Raw genomic sequence first — 23803 nt, forward strand, 5'->3', positions numbered from 1 at the left:
ACCTAAAGGTGGATTTGAACCCGGTGTCAACTTCGAGTGTACTTTCTTAAGGACTAGCTACAATCCAGTGGTTCTCAGTGTGATCCCCTACCAGTCGCATATCACAGAACTTGTTAGAAATGTAAATTAGATCCCATTCCAGATCTGCTGAATTAGAAATTCTGAGGGTGAGCATTTAAGTTTTAGCAAGTCCTTCAGATGATTCTAATGCACAGTTGAGTTTGAGAACCAGAGCTACAATCTTTAGAGGTTCTGGTGGGGGTCGGAGAAGGGTGGTGGTGGTTTTTAAGCAACCTGAAAGCGCTGAGAGCAGTCCAAAAGGTCCCTCCCCTTTAGGGGCGAACAAACTCCGATTTAGCTGCGCACACCTCGGGCTGGCGGCCGGCCAGTACGCAAGGCCTCTTGGGGCTCGTAGTTCGTATCACTCCCGAGCCGCTGGCGCCTGCGCATTGGCCGCCAACTCGCTCTAGTCGCTTTGGTCGGGGCTCGGGATCGGCTGCCATCTTAGTCGAGGGACCGAAGAGTCGTCGCCGCCCCGAGTCCCGGTAAACACCCGCAGGCGGACTGGGGGCAGTTCTGCGGAGAGGGGGGAGCCCGGATAAGAGTGTCCGAGGAGAATGAGGAGTGGAGAAGTGCGGCGCGCCAGCTGGGACGCCAGGTCCGCGGCTGCTCCCTCTTCCCTCAGAGCCGGAGCCCGTGGGGGGGCGCGGGGAACTCGGGCTAGTGGCCAGGGACGGGCGCGGGGTAGGTCGGCCGGACGCGCCCAGAAGTCCCTGGGGCGCCGAGGCGTACGGGTCTTGTCGCTCGTGGGTGCCAAGTTGCGAGAAGGCTGGGCTGCGGCAGGCGGCGGCAGGGTCCGGCCCCGCGCCCCTCGGCCCCGCCACGGGGCCACTCTCCCGTGGCCCGGCCTACGCGCGGGCCCCGGCGGCACGGGCAACCGCGGGCGACGTGGCCCTGCGAGGGGCGGCGGCTGGGCCCACTTGCCGCCCGGCTGCATTCCCGAGACTTCCTGGAGCCCCCAGTCACGAGGCGAGCCCAGCAGAGCGGCTGCGGTCCCTTCTCTCTTCCACTCCCCTCCTCCCTCCATTGTCCCCCACCGTGGTGGTCCCGGCCGGGGCTTCCTTCTCGACGCCCGCCGGCTCCTCGGGGGCGCCCCCCTCCGCGCCGAGTTTTAGTAGACGTGGAGGTGTCATTGTCTTTTCTGAGAGTGTCCCTTTTTTTTTTTAGCAGAGAAAGGGGAAAGTAACCATAAGCAAGTATTATGCGGGTCGAAACATAGTGAGGACATGACTTAGTGGGGAATTGGTGGGGAGCTCAAGTTCTCAGACTCAGTTACGGGCCGCGATTTAAAGAGAGAAGAAACACAGGGTTTGTGCGCCCGAGGTAGAGGTTGGGCCTAAAATTAGAGATGTGACCAGGTGATTTTGTAAACTAGAAATTCACGACTCTCCAATACCAATCAACTTGTTTTCTTGGTTATATTCGTGTCTTGTTACATTTTCTGCCATTATTCTATAGCTTCAGTATACTTTTTTGGGAGGGATGGGGAAGGAAGAGTGGGATTTTTCTTTGAAAATTGGGGCACTTGGAGCCAGCCACCTATCATTGCACTTAGTTGGGGTCTCCCGCATCTATTCCTAGTGTAATTCGATTTTAAGGAAGTATGTAAAGGCAGTGTGTTTCCACCCTCAGAATCTGCAAAAGATTTGTTTCCCAGCTGAAATGCAGTTCTCATGATAGATGGTGAGAGCCTGCACTTGGTATTCTTAAGTTTGCTCAAGGCACAATTATTTCATTTTTAAGATTTAGGAAACTAAGGTGGAAACAACTGATTTTTCGAACAGCGAATGTCAACTTTTTTGGGTGAGTCCAAAAGGAATTTTTTTTATTTTCAACATGAGTCAAGTCAACAAGGATGTGATAGGAAATTTAAAAAGTGCAAAATACTTAAGTGTATTGTAGAGTAAATCACTTATACATTCTTTAAGAAAACACGTCTTTATACCTATTGGAAGAGACAAAGTACTAGTCCCCAATTTGACTAATAAATTATTAGAGGAACTTCCTAAAAATAGAAATTCTGAGGGGTCTCATCTCCTGAGGCTGATTTAGTAGGCCTGAGTTGGCCCTGAAGAATTTATTTTTAAAACATGCCTCAGGCAGATCTGATGGTCTTGGGAACCACTGAGGCAAACAGTACTGTGGACATCGCAAGGACAGCTCAAAAAGCTTTGAGACGGAAGGGGATGTGACCAGTTCTATCTGGGTGTTGGCCCCAGAAGGAGACAAAGCCTGTCCTCAGGCAGCACCTCCCCCCTACAGTTGGGTCTTAGATGGTGAGTGGAACTGTGATAGGGATCTGTGATAGGGATGGGGAAAGGGCCAAAGACAGGGCGAACAGAAGAAAACACCGTAATGCTGTGTGTAAATGCAGAGGATTGTGGAATACAAAGGGTTCAGGGAGCAGGGAGTTGGATGATGAAGGAAAGCATTGTAGGACATGAGGCAATCTGAAAAACTGTAAGTATAATGCTGAACTTGAGTTTTACATCTTTAGCAATAGGTACTGATTTTTAAACAGGGAAGTAATATGAGTACATAGTTTTTGGGAAGATTGCCGTGGTAATGAAAAGATGGAAGAGTGGCTGTTACAGAGGTCTAGGTGAGGTGAAAACAGCTTGACCTTGGAGAGATGCTCTGGGGATGATCAAGAGACGGGTTAGTTCTTTACTAGTAAAATATATATTGTTGCCGTATTTTTGTGGGGAGGGTTTTTCAGGGCAGTCTGGATGAAGGGCTCCTTTTCTGTCAAAACAACCTATTAGCAAATTGAATAATAGCTTGGAGCTGAGACTGAAATTTATGGCTTTCAGCACTGTTGATGTTAAGTTTGTTAGAAGTGTTTTTCTGCCACCCTCAGAAACTTTAGAGTTGGACGTAATTGAAGAGATTATCTAGTCCACAGTGGCAAATATATTTTGGTTTGTGGGCCAACTCTGCTTTGAAGTAGCTGCCAGAAGTACTGTGTTGAGAAGGATTGTGGTCATGTGTTCTCTGGGAAGGTGAGTTACGATAGATTATTGATGCCTCCAACAGACACAAGTTATCTAGTGGGTCTTGTATGTGCCAGGTATATGCTAGTCTTAGAGTAGTCAAATCTCTTAGTTTTCTGTTTAAAAAACGTAATTACCTAAGACTAGTTAAGAATCAGAGCTAGAATTAGAACCAAGTTCTATTCTTATTCTCCGTTGTACCAAGATGAATGTGTGCAACTAAAGCGCTTTTGGTATTAGACCAAAAGAAAAAAGTATTTATAGCCTGTGCTTCATTGATTGTTTAGGCAAGAGTTCAGCAGGAACTTTGGCCTAGAAGTGAGTTGTATGAGTTGTATTCATTCTGGCTTAAGAAATTTGTGTTAGTGCTGTTAAGAAATATTCACCTGTCCCCAACACCCCTGTCCCCCATTTCCTTTCTTGTTCCTCACCCTTCTCTCAATTTGGGGTTTTGGGAATTTGTTTCCTTTATATGAGTTAAGGCAATAGTATATAAAGTTTTTTTTTTTCTCCTGTGTTAATAGCACCCAGCCAATTCTGGGCTTATAATAAGCGCTCAGTAAAGGCATGTTGATTTCTGTGGCTGTGAATGATGCTGTTATTGAGTCAGTATAAATTAGTAGGGGGGTTGCAGAATTGAATTGCAGCATTCTCTGTGGGGAGGTTGTCCCTCAGCTAAAAATGTTAGGGTGGATACCAGCCTCACAACTAGAAGTAGTTAACTAGAAGGTATTCTTGCCTCCCTCCTTCAGTGTAGCAGAGCAGTGTCCTGAGAAAACTGCTGCCAGCTCAGCTCTTTCGCTTCTTTTCAGAACTGATTAGACTCAGATCTTGGAGTGCTTTTTCTTTTCCTATGCCTAGGAGCCTCCACCTTGTAGAGTCAGTCCTTAATGGTGACTCCAGTAGGAGAGTATGTGTTTATATGGCCTTCCTTATTTTGCCTTATAACCATCATACCCAGGTGGGCATCACCCTATACTATGTATGAGTCATTTTTACCCCCCCCCCCCCCCCCGACTCACCTTCTTATCGTGGCTACTCCATCAAAAGCTCTATCCCATGAAATTTTTTTTAAGACTTGCTGTCAGATTCCCAAGGTCATCTCTGATCTGAGGCATTTAACCCTAGGTGTAATATGTTAATTGACCCTCCTTCCCCTCCCAGGTAACATGCATTTAACAGTGGCCTTCTGGAGACAACACCTTAACCCAAAGAAGTGACTCCAACGGTGAGAACGTCAGGTATGGTGACTTGCCTGTGAGAGAGAGATTGGGCAGGGGTGGTGCAGAGGGTGAGCCCTGGTCCTATTACTAATGTGGGGAGGTATGGGGAGAGAGCAGTGTTGATGCTGGCTATATCAGTTGGTTGAGGAGGTTGAAGAAATAGGCAGTTGCCACTTGGATCTGAAACCCAAAGCCACCTCTGTAGGGACTGTGAGCCATGCTGTGCTCTTAATTTGGGTTCTCTGACTTTTCTGTTTTTCTAGCTACGACATGTGCACACATTTCCCACTTGCACTGTTCTATAAACATTTATGTCTGTATACTAGTCCAGACATGTGCAGGTGTATGGTTAAAAAATGTAGGAATTAAAAAGAAGATAACACGGTGCAGTGGAAAAGAATGGCGGACTTGGAAAGAAAAAGGACTTGGTTCTGATGTGATTTTTGCTTCTGAGAAACAGTGTGACTTTTGACAAGTTATTTAATCTTCCTGGAACTCAGTTTATATACCTAAAATAGATGTATTGATTTCCTACCCACCTCCCTAGCATTGTTGAGAATCAAATAAAGTAAGACATGAAATCTTAGAAAAAATGAGTTCACAACTTAAGATAGTCTCCAGATCTACAGTGTGGGAGAAGTTGGCAACAGTATTGAAAAAGAAAACGAGGACAGGACTGATACACTTTAAAAAGATCAGGTGACTATAAAAAAATGCAGCATAGAAAAAGTCAAGCAGTAAAAAGACTAGGGAGGGAATGAAGTAAGAACAGGTTGAATTGGTAGGTGAGAAAGCTGATCGGGAAGAGAGGGGTCCCTTTCATTTGCCTAACTTAACTTTAAGACTAGTACTTGTTGTTGTCATTACCAACTCCCTTCACATAAATATCCCATCCATACTTAGATACTTGTTTCCACTGTAAACATCAGTGTTTATTAGTAATTCATCCATATAACCCTGTTTAGTTTATATTTTTGTTTTAACTAATTGCCTTGTAAAGGCTTAAGAGATAAAGGCTGTGATTTGCTTATTACGGTGTCCGAGGCCAGTACTATGATCAGCTGTGTACGTAATCTGTTCTTTATAATTTTGGAGAGAAAGGAAGGAGATGGAGTGCTTTGTGAAACTAGCAAGTGAGTGAGAGGGAAAGTAGATAAACAAGATGGTAAGAGGAAGAATCTCAGGAGATAATGAAAGGAAAGACATGAAAATGAAAAATATGTACAGCAAAAATGGGAAAAGGAGATGGTGTTATCTGCAGTAAAGGAACAAGGCAGCTTTCATTTCTTTAATGGTGATGTAATACCTCACAAAAAGTTATGTGCTGGGAAAGATCATTCTCCATACCAAGTATCTTTAAAATATTTCTTAAAGTATTTACTTCATCTTGCCTCTCACAAAGTAGTTCTTTGTGGGAAGAAAACTGGGCCAACATTCAGGAGACCTGGGTTCTAACCTTGGTATTGCTTGTAACTTAAATTATATGATCTTGGACTATTCACTTAAATCTGGGGACCTCCATTTCCTTACTTGTCTATTGGAAGTATTGAACATGATCTCTGAGGTTCCTTTTAGCTCTTTGATTATACTTGGTGCTTCATGTACTGGCTCACTAATTGTTTAGTGCTTTGTTGGTACCCCAAGATAATCTGAAGGAATATCCTATAATAGAACTTCATAATATTAGTACATTATAAACGAGAAGCCATTGTATTTTAAGTTTTACTTTAAACTTTGGCAGGAAGAGAGACTTGTAGGAAACCTAAGTATGGAAATGTTAACTTTGTAATATTCAAGTATTTACGGAGCCTCCTGTTGTGCTAGGTATCAAGGATAGTTAATATAAAACCCTTGACTTTTGTGTTTTTTTAATTTAAAATGCATATTTATTATAATCACTCAGATCAAGATACAAAATAATTTGTAAAAAGTTGCCTTATGTTCCTTCCCACTTAATATCCTCTCTCCAGCAGTTAACCACTATTCTGACTTCCATCCCCATCAATTAGTTTTCCCTATGCTTGAGCTTCATGTAAATGGATTTATACATTATTTTCTTTTTGGTGCCTGACTATTTTTTTAAATTGAAGCATTGTTGATGCACAATCATATTGGTCTCAAGTACATAACACAGTGGCTCCAACTGTTTACCCATATTATTAAATTCTCACCCCCCACTAGTGCATTTACTATCTGTCAACATAGGAAGGTATTACAGAATCATTGGTTATATTCTCCATGCTGTACTACCATCCCTGTGAGGCCAACTTACATTATGATTAAGAATTTTTGCGCCCTTTTATCTCTACCACCCTCCCCATTGACCCACTCCAGCCTTTCCCCCGTGGTAACCACTAGTCACTTCTCAGTGTCTCTGAGTCTACTGCCATTTTGTTCATTTTATGTTATTTTGTTTTTATATTCCACAAACAAGTGAAATCGTATGGTCTTTGTCTTTCTCCACTTGGTTTATTTCACTGAGCATAATACTCTCTAGGTCCATCCATATTGCTGCAAATGGCAGGATTTCTTTTTTTGTTTAATAGCTGAATAATATTCCATTGTATATGCACTACATCTTCATCCATTCATCTTTTGATGGACATTTAGGTTGCTTCCGTATCTTGGTTATTGTAAGTTATGCAACGGTAAACATAGCAGTGTATATATCTTTTTGAATCAGGGATTTTGTTTTCTTTGGGTAAATTCCTAGAAGTAAAATTGGTTGTATGGTATTTTTATTTTCAGTGTTTTGAGGAACCTTCGTACTGCTTTCCACAGTGACTGCACCAATTTACATTCTCATCAACAGTGTAGGGTTCCTTTTCTCTGCATCTTCGCCAGTGCTTGTTATTTCTTGTCCTTTGGATAGCAGACATTCTAACATGTGATGTGATACCTCATTGTGGTTTTGATTTGCATTTCCCTGATGATTAGGTTGTGGAGCATCTTTTCATGTGCTTGTTGGCATCTGTATTCCTTCTTTGGAAAAATGTCTGTTTGGATCCTCTGCCTATTTTTTAATTGGGTTATTTGGGGTTTTTTTTGGTGTTGAGGTGGCCTTTGTGTTTTAGTCAGGAAAACAGACTTGCTCACCAGTAATTACTGTAGAAGGCAAGATGATAAATGATACAAGGATTGCATTGCATTGCAATTTAGGGTATTAACTTTAGATTGCTTGATTCCTTTAACATAACTGAATATATGCTAAGTTCTCCCTGCTAGGCATTGCAGGGACTCATGATGAAGAAGCAGTCCTTCCCCTCAAGAAACCTTTTTCATGTCTGGAAACTGTTTAATAGATATACCCTTTTACCACTGAAAAGAGAAGTTTTGTACTATATTATCAGTTTAGTTTTTTTTTTTCATTAAGTTGTCATTGATGTCCAATCTTATGAAGGTTTCACATGAGCAACATTGTGGTTACTACATTCACCCATATTATCAAGTCCCCCCCCCACCCCATTGCAGTCACTGTTCATTAGCGTAGTAAAATGCCACAGAGTCAGAACTTGTCTTCTCTGTGCTACACTGTCTTCCCCGTGACCCCCCCACACCATGTGTGCCTATCATAATACCCCTCAATCCCCTTCTTCCCTCCCACCCACTCTCCCTACACCTTGCCTTTGGTAACTGCTAGTCCCTGAGAGTCTGTGAGTCTGCTGCTGTTTTGTTCCTTCAGTTTTGCTTAGTTGTTACACTCTACAAATGAGGGAAATCATTTGGTACTTGTCTTTCTCTGCCTGACTTACTTCACTGAGCATAATACCCTCTAGCTCCATCCATGTTGTTGCAAATGGTAGGGTTTGTTTTCTTCTTATGGCTGAATAATATTCCATTGTGTGTATGTACCACATCTTTATCCATTCATCTACTATGGACATTTAGGTTGCTTCCATTTCTTGGCTATTGTAAATAGTGCTGCAGTAAACATAGGGGTGTATATGTCTTTTTGAATCTGGGATCTTGTTTTCTTTGGGTAGATTCCTAGGAGTAGAATTCCCTGGTCAAATGGTATTTCTATTTTGAGTTTTTTGAGGAACCTCCATACTGCTTTCCACAGTGGTTGAACTAGTTTACATTCCCACCAACACTGTAGGAGGGTTCCCTTTTCTCTGCATTGTCGCCAGCATTTGTTGTTCCTTGTGTTCTGGATGTTGGCTATCCTAACTGGTGTGCTGTGATATCTCATTGTGGTTTTAATTTGCATTTCCTTCAGTTTAGTTTTAAACCAGGAATTCATCTGCATTTTGAGCTTACTTCACTCCAGAAATGTCTCATAACGTTTTTTGAGAAAATATGTATTATTTTATTGGATTCCATAATCTTTTCTTTATCAGTTACAGATAAATTTTTCTTTTAAGACAAAAAAATCCAGATGCCATCTACATTGAGGTGAACTTCGGTTTGCTTTTTAGTCATTCATGCAAAGAAAGTAGGCTCTAAAATTTAGTCTTTTGGTTCTTGTACCAGAGAATGAATTTGGTCACAGATAAAAGGGTGCTACTCAAAAGGAATCATACTATAGGAGTTAACAGTGTGTACTGGAGTTAGATTGTCTGATTTTGAATTTTGGCTCTACCATGTACTGGCAATCTGCCTGTGGTGAAGTTTGAAGTTGCTTATCTTCTTTGTTCCTTAGTTTCCTCATTTGTAAATAGGTAATGGTAATGGCTACATCTGTAGGGTTGTTGTTTGGATTAAATGAAATATTTATCTTTGCTTGAAAAGTAGTTGGCTCACAATAAGCACAAAATGTTAGTTGCTATTGTTATTCTTGTCATTATCATCAATACCACCATCCTTGCCTTTATTAAAATTACCTTAATTCATCAGTTCACTCTGTAAGCTTGTCTAGGGTGAGCATTGTAAATTCAAATTCCTACAAGGGCTAGATAAAACATTTTAAATAATAATAGATCAGTATTGGACTTAATTGGACTAGGAAATTCATGTCCCTCCAATGGGACAGTTGTTAAGCAGTTTGGGCTCACCTTTTTTTTTTTATTAAGGTGTCATTGATATACACTCTTATGAAAGTTCCACAAGAAAAACAATGTGGTTGCTACATTCACCCTTATTGAGTACCCCCCCCCCCAACACCCCATTGCAGTCACTGTCCATCAGTGTAGTAAGATTTGGCTCACTTAAAAAAAAAAAATTAAGGTAAAATTCACCATTTTAATTATTTAAAATATATACAATTCATTGTTGGCTTACTTGATGTGGTGGAGGGGAGTAGAGACCAAGTGTGACCTGAACATCTTTACTTTTTTCTAAAGAGAACCTAGAAACCCAGATTTTGTGAGAAATCTTTATTTTTAAATGTTGGTAACTTATGAATTCATGATATGAACACTGTGGTTCATACAAATCACCGCTATGGTCAGAATTTTGTCTTGTGGGTTGCCATTTTACAATCTCTGATTTGGGGCTTGACTTTTTGCAGTGTAAAACAATTCAAGCAATACCTCAAAACAGTCTTGGCTGAATGAGGGGTATACAGAATATGGAGGCAGAGAGGAGGAGAAAAGTTATTTAAGACTGGGATTCCTAATGGGCAAAGATGTGGAGGCAGGAATGGACTTGAGATGATGGTAATGCAGTGAATAGATTTGTTGGAGTTTAGTCTGACGAGGGTTTGTGGGCCCGGAATAGAAGAAAGTTTGGAAAAGTTAAGAGACCAACCTTCATTTTTTGGGATAACCTTAAGTCCTGTTGGCTGAGAGGATGAAGTGGTATTTTACGAAGATTTATTTGGTAACACTGAGATCTACAGTGTTTACTAGGGTTAGTAGGGTCTGGAGACAGGGAGACCAGGCTAGGATGGTGGTTCTTAAATGTTGGTAACTTAGGAATTCATAATATGGACACCCTATTCTAATTCATATCCTATTAACTCTTTTTGAAAAGCTGGGGTATGTGAGGAGACGATATGTGTATAGGCTATCCCCCTTTTTTCATGTTGTGAATCATACTTCATCACTGCCTCAGTTCTGGCACCCTTAATGATGGATCACATACAAAGTTTTATGATTTTCCCAGTTTACAAGTAGAATAGAAAGAAAAGAATCAAAATAGTTCTGTTGGGGGAGAAGCGTTGTGTATTTTCCTCTGTTCTTGTCCCCACTGCAACAAAAAATTGAAGGGCAGAGACACAGTAGTGAAGCAGAGTAAAAGTTTTATTTAAAGTTACTTAGGAGAGAAAGTGCCTGCGACCTCAGAGAGAGTAGTGCCCTGAAAGGCTGGGAGTTCCCCCTTTTAAGGATTTTTCAGGAATGTGACAAAGAGCTAGGGTGTGGGCTTGTTAAGTGATCTGAAGTATCTTTGATGAGACATTAAGTTTCTTATCAGTCAATCCTCTAGGTATTTCTGCAAAATTAGCTTATCAATCGAGACTGTCTGCCCTTCCTCTAAGGTGGGCAGAGTTATTTGTTTGCTAAAAAGTATGTTAAGAATCTCCTTAAACTTCCTGAGTTTTTTTTTCAAAATGCAATTTTGGCTTTAAGGTGGGATCTCGCTGTCTTTATAATACTGTTTATAGGTGGGCCTTTTAGTAGGCTAGAGTAAATCTTACAATGATCTAATTGACACAGTGAAGATATGGGCTGTGCTCAGAAACTTTATCTGGGGAATAGTCAATCCTTCAAGGCCAAGTTGCTCTTGACCTTTTGAGCTTTAACTGAAAAACTTTGAGTCTTTTCTGGCTTTTTAGTTTTTTTTTTTTTTTTTTTGGCATCATTAATGTACAATTAAATGAGCATACTAGACTCCCCCCATTATCAAGTCCCCACCACATACCCCATTACAGTCACTGTCTATCAGCATAGTAAGATGCTATAGAATCACTACTTCTCTGTGTTGTACTGCCTTCCCCGTACCCCCCACCCCCACATTATGTGTGCTAATCGTAATGCCCCTTTTTCCTCCTTGTCCCTCCCTTCCCACCCATCCTCCCCAGTCCCTTTCCCTTTGGTAACTGTTAGTCCATTCTTGAGTTCTGTCAGTCTGCTGCTGTTTTGTTCCTTCAGTTTTTTCTTTGTTTTATACTCCACAGATGAGTGAAGAAATCATTTGATACTTGTCTTTCTCCACCTGACTTATTTCACTGAGCATAATACCCTCTAGCCCCATCCATGTTGTTGCAAATGGTAGGATTTGTTTTCTTCTGATGGTTGAATAATATTCCATTGTGTATTTGTACCCTGGCTTTCTAGTTTTAACTGGTTAACTCTGAGTCCTTTCTAGTGGGCTTTACTGACTTTGTTCTTTTTCCACTCCGCTCATATCTATTTTCCTGCCTAACAGTTCGATTGCTTATCACATTTCTAGTTTTGGATTTTTGGTGATCTCAATTAACCTCTTGAAGTTTTATTGGACTTTATACGTGGAAATTTTGTGTTTACCAAGGCTTGAAAACACTGACAAACGATTTGCTCATGGAAAAGATGTAGAATTTTGCTGCAGAAACTTGACATAATAATTCATGATTCAGAGTGTTTAAAGAAACTGAAAAATGTTGTAGAGAAGTAGAATGTGTTTATTCTGTATGACCTGAGAAAGTGATTCTTAGGATTTTATTTTCACCAGTCCTTATGTCCTGTTTATATTTTCTCACGAAACTTTTCTTGACATAGGGAAGTTATTCCTTGTTTTTGGCTAAAATGCAAAATGTAGTTATTATAAGTAGTCTTTTTAGAAAGTAAGCTGAGTAGTGTGTTAGATATAGCCTAAGTGTTGAGAATATTTAGGATATAGCAACATTTCCCTCATGATGAATAAAACTACTGAACTGAGCCTCTGAAAAGTACACAAAGTGCAGCAACAAGGTCAAGTTGAGCTAAATCTAAACCTCATTTAATGGAGAAGAGATTTTTATTTTTTATTTTTAGTTTCTGAAGCATGGTCTACCTAGTATTTGGAGATCATTTGTTCTGAAAATTAAAAGGGATTTTCAGGTGGTTCATTTCAAGTATCTGCTTTGGAAGTGGGAAGGAAAGAAACATGAGGGGGATTAGCTGCTTTTGCTTCTGTGGAGAGTAGGTAAAGAAAAACCTCAGATTGCATTTTTCTGTTGAATTTTTTAGAGGAAAGATATTTCCTGTGGGTCTTAATTAAAAACGTATTCTATGTATATTGAAATGTTCAGAATTTAGCTACTAACAGCTTTTCATTGTCCAGAATGTTGTTGACACTTATCTGTCATCTCTCCTTTTGTCTTTGCCCTTGAAGGTTTATGCCTTTTTATTCCTCTATTTAATTTTGCTGGGGTTATGGGAGGGAATAGAGATGGAGCACATATGTTTAGTCTTCCTAGTTAATTGATACTGCTATATAAGTTGATATTCTAATTTCTAGGGGACAAAGAAAATGATCAACTTATCGGTTCTGATTTTATTTTTATTGTGGCAAAATATACATTAAACTTAGCATTTGAACTATTTTTAAGTGTTCCTTCAGTGACATTAAGTACATTCACATCACTGTGCAGCTATCACCACTCCCCCTCTCTAGAAGTTTTTCGTCATCCCAAACTGATACTTTGTATCCATTAAACAATAACCATTCCTCCTTCCCCATGCCTGGTAACCACTATGCTACTTTCTGTCTCTATAGAATTCAACTGTTCTAGGTAAATCAGTTAAGTAGAATCATAAATTAGTTTGTTCTCTGTGCCTGGCTTATTTCACTTAGCTAATGTCTTCAAGGTTCATGTTGTAGCATGTATTAGAATTGCATTCTTTTTAAGGCTGAATAATGCTCCATTGTATGTGTGTACACACATTTTTTGTTTAGTCATCTATCTGTTGATGGACATTTGCTTTTTTCCACCTTTTGGCTATCACGACCAGTGATGCTATGAACACTTGTACAAATATCTGTGAGTTCTTTCAGTTCTTTTAGGTAGTTTCTGCAACTAGAATTGCTGGATCATGTGGTAATTGTACATTTACATTTTTGAGGAACCCTTATAATGTTTGTACAGCAGTTATGCCATTTTATATTCCCATCATAGGTGCACAAGTATTCGAGTTTTCCACACCCATGTCAATATTTGGTATTTTTCTTTTTTTCTTTATAATTGTCATCCTAGTTGATAAGGTGGTATCTAAGGTAGTTTCCATTTGCATTTCTCTGAGGAGTGATATGGAGTATCTTTAATATGCTTATTGGCTATTTGTATATTTTCTTTGGGGAGAAATGTCTATTCAAGTCCTCAGCCCATTCTTTGGATGGGTTGTTTGGGTTTTGGTGTCCTAATGATTTTGTAGGTTCCTGTACACATCTCTTCTGCTTTTGGGTCTACTGCTATCATGTCTCCTTTGCTGTTGTTGACAAAGTAGCTAGAACTAATATCTCCAAAATAACAGTACCTCAGTAAATATTTGAGAGAAGATTAAAAGTTGGGCTTTCTGAAAAGACGAAGGTTGGTTGGGGCAGGACCTTCATTACATTTCTCTCTGGTTTTGGATTTCTCTGTTCTTTTAACCATTTACTCGGTGGGGTAAACATTTATAAAGGATTAAGCTTTTAGGCAAAGGAGTCCTTGTGTCATTCAAATTTTCATTTTAGAGAAGGAAAGTACAAGATCTTATTAAAAGAAATGTGAGTCTTCTCTTGCAGGACTTGTTATTATTACTGTTAGTCTAAGAAAATACGAGTGATCCTGAGCTAGCCAAATAAAGGTTTTTACCTTTTGTAATTCTGAAGGAAAATAAATCTGTTTTAATCATTTCAGTGATTCAGTACTTACTAACTTAATTTTATTGCATGGTGATTTGGAATTTCTTATTTTGAGACTGCTGTTAGGGGTTTTGGTTTGGTTTTTTGTCAAGAGGGGGTTGGGATTGGTCCTAGACTCCACGTATATGTTAATATTGAAAAGGACCAACTTAAATAAGTTCAAGCACAGCACAGACATAGGTTGTTTTTTTTTGTTTCCCTGTTACCTTTTTTGGCTTCTTTAGGAAACCATGGTTTTAAATTGTGAAATTAACATTGAGTAAGGCTAGAGATCTCAGTTTTTGGCCACATCTTCTGTTCTGACTTTGGACAATCCATTTTGATTGGGTTGTTTTAAGAGTTATTTCTAAATTTTGGATCTAAGTCCTTTATTGGATATGCATTTTACAAATATAGTCTCCCAGCCTTTTGCTTTTCTTAATGGTGTCTTTTGAAGAGTAGAAGTTGCTAACTTTGGTGAGTCTTAATTTCTTTAAAAATTTCTTTTATGGGTGGTACTTTAGTGTCATATCTAAGACATCTTTGCCTAATTGGGCAATCCATTTAACTTCCTTGGATTTCCACTTGTTTACCTGTGAGAACAAATAAGATGTGTGTCAATTTTGCCTTCTTGGGACTATTTTTATTCAGTCCCTTTATGGATTCAGTTGAAGTAGAGGAGGTAGTTTTGGAATAGAATACTCAGGTGAAAATCTGCAGACCCAAACTGGAATGTGGAATAGCTCTTCTTTCCTAATGCTATTGGTTTCCTAATGGGTAAGTGGTAGTTTGTCATCACCCTCCTCTCCCCTATATTTAGGGCTTTTAAATATAAATAATTCTCTGCAGTTTTTTTCCTGTTTTTAATATAATCAGAGTAGCAATGCTTTTTGCCTCCTTTTAATAAAAATGCATGAATCTGTATATAAAGTATATATACACATGATTCAGTAACTCATTAGTATTGGTATATAGTTTATTTGATCTAAACTATAGAAAGGATCTGAGAAAGGTTTCCTGGAAGAATGGGGATGGCAGCTATTTGGGTCTTATATATTTTGAGGACAATTCATGGGTGTTAGGAGATGGTTACAAGTAAGAGTTTCTTGGGAGCTGGAAAATTCAGCTTTAAATATAGTTAGGTTGCATAATTTCACACAAGTGTTGTTTGCAAAAGATAGCAGTGTGTACAGTAGCACAACAGTAGTAGTATTTATTGTGACATGTCAAATCTTTTAAACTTTAGCAGTAAATAGTCAATCAAAGCCCGGAAACAACTTGGAAGAGTAGTTAATATTAATGTTTGTCAGAAGGTGTTTTGGGAGAACGGAGGGAAAAATTACTTTCTGGAATACTAAGTACAGAGTTCAAACCAGCAAGTAGATGGTAAGTGTTCAGTTGTGGGCAAGTTTCCTTAAATTCTGTTTTCATACTATTGAACCTTGAAAGATCTGCCTTCCTGTTTTTCTCTTTGGATAAGATTATCATCTTTTTATGCATATGCTTTAGAACTCACATTAATAAATTTGGTTGGGAAATGGGAAAGTTTTCAGTGATTTGAGATGATTACATGGTGTTTAGAGCCACAGTGTCATGGTTGTGGGGGAGAGAACAAGGTCTACTACATCCTACCTTCCTGTTAAGGTAACTTCTCCAGTTAAGAAAAGTAACTTTTCCCCAGCATGAAAGCTAAGTTCATTCCTTCTTTTTTTTATTTTGATATCGTTAATGTACAGTGACTTGAACAACATTATGGTTACTAGACTCCCCCTATTTATCAAGTCCCCACAGTCACTGTCCATCAGCCTAGTAAGATGCTGTAGAATCATTATTTGTCTTTTTTGTATATACTGCCTTTCCCGTGTAAACCACCCCCCTGCTACAGTATGGGTGCTAATTGTAATGCCCCTTATTCCCCTTCTCTCTCCCTTCCCACCCACCCTCCCCAGTCGCTTTCCCTTTGGTAACTGTTAGTCCATTCTTGGGTTCTGTGAGTCTGCTGCTGTTTTGTTCCTTCAGTTTTTTCTTTGTTCTTATATGCCACAGATGAATCATTTGGTACTTGTCTTTCTCCACCTGGCTTATTTCAGTGAGCATAATAGCTTCTAGCTCCATCCATGTTGCAAATGATAGGATTTGTTTTCTTCTTATGGCTGAATAATATTCCATTGTGTATGTGTACCACATCTTTATCCATTCATCTACTGATGGACACGTAGGTTGCTTCCATTTCTTGGCTATTGTAAGTAGTGCTGCGATAAACATAGAGGTGCATATGTCCTTTTGAAACTGGGCTGCTGTATTCTTAGGGTAAATTCCTAGGAGTGGAATTTCTGGGTCAAATGGTATTTCTATTTTGAGCATTTTGAGGAACCTCCATACTGCTTTTCACAGTGGTTGAACTAATTTACATTCCCACCAGCAGTGTAGGAGGGTTCCCCTTTCTCCACAACCTTGCCAACATTTGTTGTTGTTTGTCTTTTGTATGTTGGCCATCCTAACTGGTGTGCGGTGATATCTCATTGTGGTTTTAATTTGCATTACTGTGATAATTAGTGATGTGGAGCATCTTTTCATATGCTTGTTGTTGGCCATCTGAATTTCTTCTTTGGAGAACTGTCTGTTTAGATCCTCTGCCCATTTTTTAATTGGATTATTTGCTTTTTCTTTGTTGAGGTGAGTGAGCTCTTTATATAATTTGGATGTCAACCCCTTATCGGATATGTCATTTATGAATATATTCTCCCATACTGTAGGATGTCTTTTTGCTCTACTGATGGTGTCCTTTGCTGTCCAGAAGCTTTTTAGTTTGATATAGTCCCATTTGTTCATTTTTGCTTTTGTTTCCCTTGCCTGGGGAGATATGTTCACGAAGAAGTCTCTCATGTTTATGTCCAAGAGATTTTTGCCTATATTTTTTTCTAAGACTTTTATGGTTTTATGATTTACATTCAGGTATTTGACCCATTTTGAGTGTACTTTTGTATATGGGATTAGACGATAATCCAGTTTCATTCTCTTATGTGTAGCTGTCCAGTTTTACCAACACCAGCTGTTGAAGAGGCTGTCATTTCCCCATTGTATATCTATGGCTCCTTGATCATATATTAATGGACCATATATCCTTGAGTTTATATCTGGACTCTCTATTCTGTTCCACTGGTCTATGGGTCTGTTCTTGTACCAGTACCAAATTGTCTTGTGGCTTTGTGGTAGAACTTGAAGTCAGAGAGCATAATTCCCCCTGCTTTATTCTTCCTTCTCAGGCTTGCTTTGGCTATTCAGGGTCTTTTGTGGTTCCATATGAATTGTAGAACTATTTGATCTAGTTCTTTGAATAATGCTTTAGGTATTTTGATAGGTATTCCATTGAAAGTGAAAATTGCTTTTGGTAGGATGGCCATTTTGACAATATTAATTCTTCCTAGCCAAGAGCATGGGATGAATTTACATTTATTAGTGTCCTCTTTAATTTCTCTTTAGAGTGTCTTGCAGTTTTCAAGGTATAAGTCTTTCAGTTCCTTGGTTAGGTTTATTCCTAGGTATTTTATTCTTTTTTGATGCAATTCTGAATGGAATTGTTTTTCTGATTTCTCTTTCTGCTAGTTCATCATTAGTGTATAGTAATGCAACAGATTTCTGTGTATTAATTTTGTATCCCGCAACTTTGCTGAACTCAGATATTCTGGTAGTTTTGGAGTGGATTCTTTATGGTTTTTAATGTACAATATCATGTCATCTGCAAACAGTGATGGTTTGACTTCTTCCTTACCCATCTGGATGGCTTTTATTTCTTTATGTTGTCTGTTTGCCCTGGCAAGGCCCTCCAGAACTATGTTGAATAAAAGTGGGGAGTGTGGGCATCCTTGTCTTGTTCCCAATCTTTAAGGAAAAGCTTTGAGCTTCTCACCGTTAAGTATGATGTTGGCTGTGGGTTTGTCATATATGTCCTTTATTATGTTGAGGTACTTAACCTCTGTACACATTTTGTTGACAGTTTTTATCATGAATGGATGTTGAATTTTGTCAAATGCTTTTTCAACATCTATGGAGATGATTGTGTGCTTTTTGTCCTTTTTGTTTACGTGGTGGATGACATTGATGGATTTTTCGAATGTTGTACCATCCTTGCATCCCTGGGATGAATCCCACTTGATCATGATGGATGATCTTTTTCATATATTTTTGAATTCAGTTTGCCAATATTTTGTTGAGTATTTTTGCATGTATGTTCTGATCATCAGGGATATTGGTCTGTAATTTTCTTTTTTTGTGGTGTTTTTGCCTGGTTTTGGTATTGGAGTGATGTTGGCCTTGTAGAATGAGTTTGGGAGTATTCCCTCCTCTTCTACTTTTTGGAAAACTTTTTAAGAAGAGTGGGTGTTTAATCTTCACTATATGTTTGATAAAATTCAGTAGTGAGACCATTTGGTACAGGCGTTTTGTTCTTAGGTAGTTTTTTGATTACCAATTCAATTTCTTTGCTGGTAATTGGTCCATTCAGGTTTTCTGTTTCTTTCAGGGTCAGCCTTGGAAGGTTGTAGTTTTCTAGAAAGTTGTCCATTTCTTCTAGGTTATCCAGTTTGTTACCATATAATTTTTCATAGTATTCTCTCATAATTCTTTGTATTTCTGTGGTGTCCATAGTGATTTTTCCTTTCTCATTTCTGATTCTGTTTATGTGTGTAGACTCTTCTTTTCTTGATACATCCGGCTAGGGGTTTACCTGTTTTGTTAATTTTCTCGAAGAATCAGCTCCTGCTTTCATAGATTCTTTGTATTGTTTTATTCTTCTCAATTTTATTTATTTCTGCTTTAATCTTTATTATGTCCCTCCTTCTACTGACTTTGTGCCTCATTTGTTCTTTTCTAGTTTCATTAATTGTGAGTTTAGACTGTTCATTTGGGATTATTCTTTCCTGTGGTAGGCCTGTATTGCAGTATATTTCCCTCAGCACGGCTTTCGCTGCCTCCCACAGATTTTGTGTTGTTAAATTATTATTGTCATTTGTGTCCATATATTGCTTGATGTCTGTTTTTATTTGGTCATTAATCCATTGATTATTTAGAAGCATGTTATTAAGCCTCCTTCTGTTTGTGGGCTTTTTCATTTTCTTTGTGTAATTTATTTCTAGTTTCATACCATTATAATCTGAGAAGGTGGTTGGTAGCATTTCAATCTTTCTGAATTTACTGAGGCTCTTTTTGTGGCCTCGTATGTGATCTAGTCTTGAAAATGTTCCATGTGCACTTGAGAAGAATGTGTATCCTATTGCTTTTGGATGGAGTGTTCTGTAGATGTCTGTTAGGTCCATCTGTTCGAATACTTTTTCAGTGCCCCGTCTCTTATTTTCTGTCTCGTTGATCTGTCCTTTGGAGTGAATGGTGTTTTGAAGTCTCCTAAAGTGAATGCATTGCATTCTATTTCCCCTTTTAATTCTGTTAGTGTTTGTTTCACATATGTAGGTGATGCTGTGTTGTGTGCAGAGATATTTATAATAGTTATATCCTCTTTTTGGGCTGACCCCTTTATCATTATGAAATGTGCTTCTTTGTCTCGTGACTTTCTTTGTTTTGAAGTCTAATTTGTCTGGTACAAGTACTGCAACTCCTGCTGTTTTCTACCTATTAGTTGCATGAAATATCTGATTCATTCCTTTACTTTCAGTCTCTGTATGTCTTTGGGTTTGAAGTGAGTCTTTTGTAGGCAGCATATAGACGGGTCTTGTTTTTTTATCCATTCAGTTACTGTGTCTTTTGATTGTTGCATTCAGACGATGAAATTTACGGTGATTATTGATAGGTATGTACTTATTGCCATTGCAGGCTTTAGATTTGTTGTTACCAAAGGTTCAAGGGTAATTCCCTTACTAACAGTCTAATTTAACTTACTTTGTATGCTATTACAGACATAACCTAAAGGTTCTTTTTTTTTTCTTCCTTTTTCTTCCTCCGCCATTCTCTCGGTGGTATGAATTGTATTCTGTACTCTTTGTCTATCCCTTGGGTGACATCTGTTTAGCCTTAGGAATACTTCCATCTATAGTAGTCCGTCCAAAATGCCCTGTAGAGGTGGTTTGTGGGAGGTAAATTCTCTCAGCTTTTGCTTATCTGAAAATTGTTTAATCCCTCCTTCAAATTTTAATGATAACCTTGCTGGGTAGAGTATTCTTGGTTCAAGGCCCTTCTGCTTCATTGCATTAAGTGTATCATGCCATTCCCTCTGGCTTGTAAGGTTTCTTTTGAGAAGTCTGATGATAGCCTGATGAGTTTTCCTTTCTATGTGATCTTTTTTTCTCTCTCTAGCTGCTTTTAAAAGTCTGTCTTTATCCTTGATCTTTGCCATTTTCATTATTATATGTCTTGGTGTTATCTTCCTTGGGTCCCTTGTGTTGGGAGATCTGTGCACCTCAATGGCCTGAGAGACCATCTCCTTCCCCAGATTGGGGAAGTTTTCAGCAATTACCTCCTCAGTGACACTTTATATCCATGTTTCTCTCTCTTCTTCTGGTCCCCCTATAATGCGAATATTGTTTATTTGGATTGGTCACAGTTCTCTCCATATTCTTTTATTCTTTGAGATTCTTTTTTCTCTCTGTGCTTCAGCTTGTTTGTATTCCTCTTCTCCAATTTCTGTTCCATTTACCATCTCTTCTAGTACATCTAATCTTAAATCTCTCCATTGTATGTTTCATTTCAGATACGGAATTTCTTAATGGTTGAATCTCTGACTTAAATTCATTCCTGAGTTCTTGAATATTTTTCTGTACCTCCATAAGCATGTTTATAATTTTTATTTTGGACTCTCTTTCAGGAAGATAGGTGAGTTCAGTTTCATTTGGCCCTTTTTCTGGATTTTGTGAGATTTTGGTCTGAACCATTTTCTTTTGATGTTTTATGTTTCTGTGAGGTGCTCACTAGCGCCCAGAAGCTCCAATCTGTGAGGCTGCTTAGCCCCTAGAGTGAGTTTGGGGGTCATAGGGGAGTGGTGCTGGTGCCTGGGGGGAGGAAAGATACGTTTCCTGTTTTCCCGTCTGCGGTATTTGTCTCCAGTATCAGAGCCAGTGGGCCTAGCACACAGGTGTAAGCCTCTGTACTTTGTGTCTCTAGCTGTTGTGGGTGGGGCCTCCCTCTGGCTGTTGTGTTGCCAGCTCCGGTTTGCGAACCGGTGCCGGCAGGCTAGGAGGAGGAAGGTGCAGCAGGCTGTATGTCACAGTGGGGGGCCTTGGAGCTGGGTACACAGCCAGGGGGATGGCGTGCCTGAAGCTCCTCAAAGTGCTCAACCAGCTGGGCAGAGCGCACCCAGACAACCTTGTCCAGCTCTCCCTTCTCCCATGCAGCAAGCTCCGTGTAAAGCCCACCCCTTCAGTAGCCCTCTCCCTGCTAGGAAGCCTCAGACTGCCTGCCTTTCCTCTGACACAGGGTGGCTGAATGTGGATCCCCCTCCTCCACAAATGGCCGGAATCTCAAATCTCAGTCTCTCAAGCACTCTGCCTGTCAGACCTCCCCAGTGTCCAGAGCACCAGACAATATAGGTTTCTGCTCACAAAGCAGATCTCCAGGGCCAGGTGTTCAGCAGTCCGAAGCTTCCACCCTCTCCCTGCTCTATTTCTCTTCCTGCCGCTGTTGTGCTGGGGTCGGGGAAGGGCTTGGGTCCTGCTGGATTAAGGCTTTCGTGCGTTACCTTGTTCCGTGAGGTCTGCTCTGTTCTTGAGGTCTGTATACAGTTTGGTTTACCCTTCTTTCTTGTTGCTGTTTTAGGGTTAGTTGTATTAGTTAACTATATTTTCATACTATTTGTAGTTTTCTGTGGAGTTCTCCGTCTCACTTCTCATGCCACCATCTTGAATCCTCATTCCTTCTTTTGATGAGAAATTAAGTTAATGAAAATGAGCATTTACGTACTTCCCCATCACAAAGAACTCTTTTCCCCTCTCATAACCTCGAGCAGTCTGTACACCTCCTTTGCTATCATTAGTGGAGAATGAAATCTAAACATTGTTCCTTCTATTTAGTTTCTACTACTGTGGCCCAAGGGAACCGGATGTACAACCCAAGCTGGTTATGTGGCTACTGGTTACAGACACAGGAGCCACTATCAACTCCACGGTTCCACTTAAAACAGGATTGAAGCTGAGTTCATTCTTCACAGTAGTGGCTGGTGGATGAAGACATTTTGAAAACAGATCCTTTGTACATAGCTCTTTCACTTGAGTAGTGGTTTGGGAACATGGCTGAGTGGCCCTGTCCAAGGGAGACTGTTCAGTATTTGCAGTTACCATGTATGTATGCTTCTATATTTTTAGCAGGGCTGTTTGAGAGTCTCACTTCACTAGGTTTTAGTTTTCTGAACACTACTGTGTATTTTAGCTCTTTGAACTGTGTACTTTCTGCTGCGACAAGCAGTTTTTCCCCTTACCAGTTTTGTGTGTATTCTGCAATGTCTTTTGATGGCTCCTTTTAAGAAAATGTAGGCTATATGAAATTATTGAAAGGGTTTCTATGTCATAATAGATATGGCCTATAAAAATAACTGACGATGTTGAATATGTTCCTTCTGAAAATAAGCCAAACAAATTTCATAATATCCTATTTAATAAATTATAAATAAGATACATATTTTCAAATATGGCTAGAAGTCTACTTTGTTGTTATGGGACAAGATGTTTCTGAAATAATCTTGTGAAATGTGTCTTTTCCAACATTTTTCTTTCCACTGCCTTTCAGGAAGATGTTAAGGTTAGTTTTTATCTCTGGCAATATATTAGCACTTTCTTACTACATTTAGACATCCTGTCACATTTTTTCTAGGGTGATAGTAAACATTACTCAAATGATACAAAAGTGTTTAGAATTGACCCTATTTGAAGTTTCTTTGTAACTGACAGGCTAATAGGTGATAGATCATTTTAATATTGTACTAGATCTTAGATTCAAACCAATGTTCAAGACATAGGGGTTTACTAGTGAAGATACAGACTCTGTACTGTACTTGACTGTGAAAGCTTTTGAAAAAAGAATTATTTTTTTCATAAATTTTATTTTTTCATAAGAAATTCATTTTTCATAAATTTTATTTTTTCATAAGAAATTCATGCAGAGGCATCCATCTCCATCTCTGCATCTTAGGAATTTTAAAGCTGTAGACAGAAACAAAGTTGAAGTTACCTTTAAAAGTTGAGTGTTAGGATGAAGTAGAGGAGGTAAAAGGATGGATTATAGAATGAAAGGGACATTAGAAAAGGTAGATTAATCTAGCATTGTGCTATATGGAGGTAGGAGGGATGTGCTAGAAAGAAAGAATGTGTTCTGGAGATATCTTTCCAAAATACATAGGAGATCTAAAGTCAATTTTTATTTCTTAATGTAGAAACTATATTAACAGCTTTTTTTTTTTTTTTTGTCATTCACATTGGTAATACTCTTTTTTGGAGTTAGGTCTATTGAAATGTAACTTACACATATCCTTTTCAGGTATACAGGTCTTCGGATTTTGACAAACACATGCAGTCTTTAATTGTGCTCCTTTTGTAGTCATTCATGTCTCCCCAACCCGATCCTCTAGGAAGCACTGAAGTGTTTTTTGTCCCAATAGTTTTGCCTTTTCCAGAATGTGGTATAAATAAAACCATAAGAAAGTATTAGTTTCCTAGGACTGCTATAACAATTTACCACAAACTGTTAAGTTAAAACAACAGAACTTTATTCTTCTACAGTTTAGGAGTCCAAAGGACCAAAATAGGATGTCAGCAGGGTCAGAACCTCTGGGAGAATCTGTTCCATGCCTCTCTCCTAGCTTCTGAT

At 39.2% G+C, this 23803-nt stretch overlaps 1 protein-coding gene across 4 annotated transcripts in view; it reads left to right on the plus strand.

Moving 5' to 3' along the window:
* Positions 1-436: 436 nt before the first annotated feature.
* The window catches only part of ITCH (itchy E3 ubiquitin protein ligase), a 156666-nt gene continuing 133299 nt past the window's right edge, over positions 437-23803 (plus strand). For 2 of the 4 annotated variants that reach the window (XM_057502924.1, XM_036902522.2), the window contains exons 1-2: positions 437-545; positions 4218-4294. The gene's annotated coding sequence lies outside the window, so the exon portion shown is untranslated. Of the gene's footprint in view, positions 659-4217; positions 4295-23803 lie in introns of all 4 variants that reach the window. The other 2 variants (XM_036902523.2, XM_057502925.1) reach the window with 2 other exon arrangements.

Source organism: Manis pentadactyla, chromosome 5 (genome assembly GCF_030020395.1).
Source record: "Manis pentadactyla isolate mManPen7 chromosome 5, mManPen7.hap1, whole genome shotgun sequence".
NCBI lineage: Eukaryota > Metazoa > Chordata > Mammalia > Pholidota > Manidae > Manis > Manis pentadactyla.